The sequence below is a fragment of the Neomonachus schauinslandi genome, chromosome 14, assembly GCF_002201575.2.
Source record: "Neomonachus schauinslandi chromosome 14, ASM220157v2, whole genome shotgun sequence".
NCBI classification, from domain to species: domain Eukaryota; kingdom Metazoa; phylum Chordata; class Mammalia; order Carnivora; family Phocidae; genus Neomonachus; species Neomonachus schauinslandi.
In genome coordinates, this window is record NC_058416.1 from 80,861,040 (window position 1) to 80,861,626 (window position 587).

Here is a 587-nt window from a genome sequence, read left to right on the forward strand (position 1 = left end):
TCCCGCTACTCCTGGGCAGCCAAAAATAGGAGCAGGTTGGGAGCCTTTCTCCAGAATGGGCAAATGGTGATGTGCCGGGAGCCTGGTGCCATGTTTCCCATCCAATGGTCAGGGAGGTGTGTGGTGGGCGCGGACGCCCTCCTCCAGACCACCTTAGGCAGTGAGGCTTCCTCTCAGGCACAGGACCTGAAAACAGGCTCCTGCTGAGCGGCTGAGCGGCCTTCCTCCCCGGGGGCAACTGTCTCACATCTCCCTCCCCCTGTTCCCGGCAGGAGTTCCACGGAGCATGGAGGGAGGGGCGGGGAAGGAAGGAGGAAAACACTGTACAGTTTTCAGAAGAGACCAGGACAGAGTCCTCCCCATCACCGGCACCTCACACAGACTCCAATACATGCTTCATTGACTCGCACTGAATTTCTAAAAGACGCTGCGTTCCTCTACCTTCATGGACTGAGCCCATAAATCTCCCCGGCAAGATCCGGCCCGCATGTGCCGTCGGCCCGGCGGTCCCGAGAGTGAAAGCAGAAAGGCCGAGCTGAGGCTGGAGGGACTAGCTAAGGAGGAGGAGCCGGATGGCGGGGGTGGGC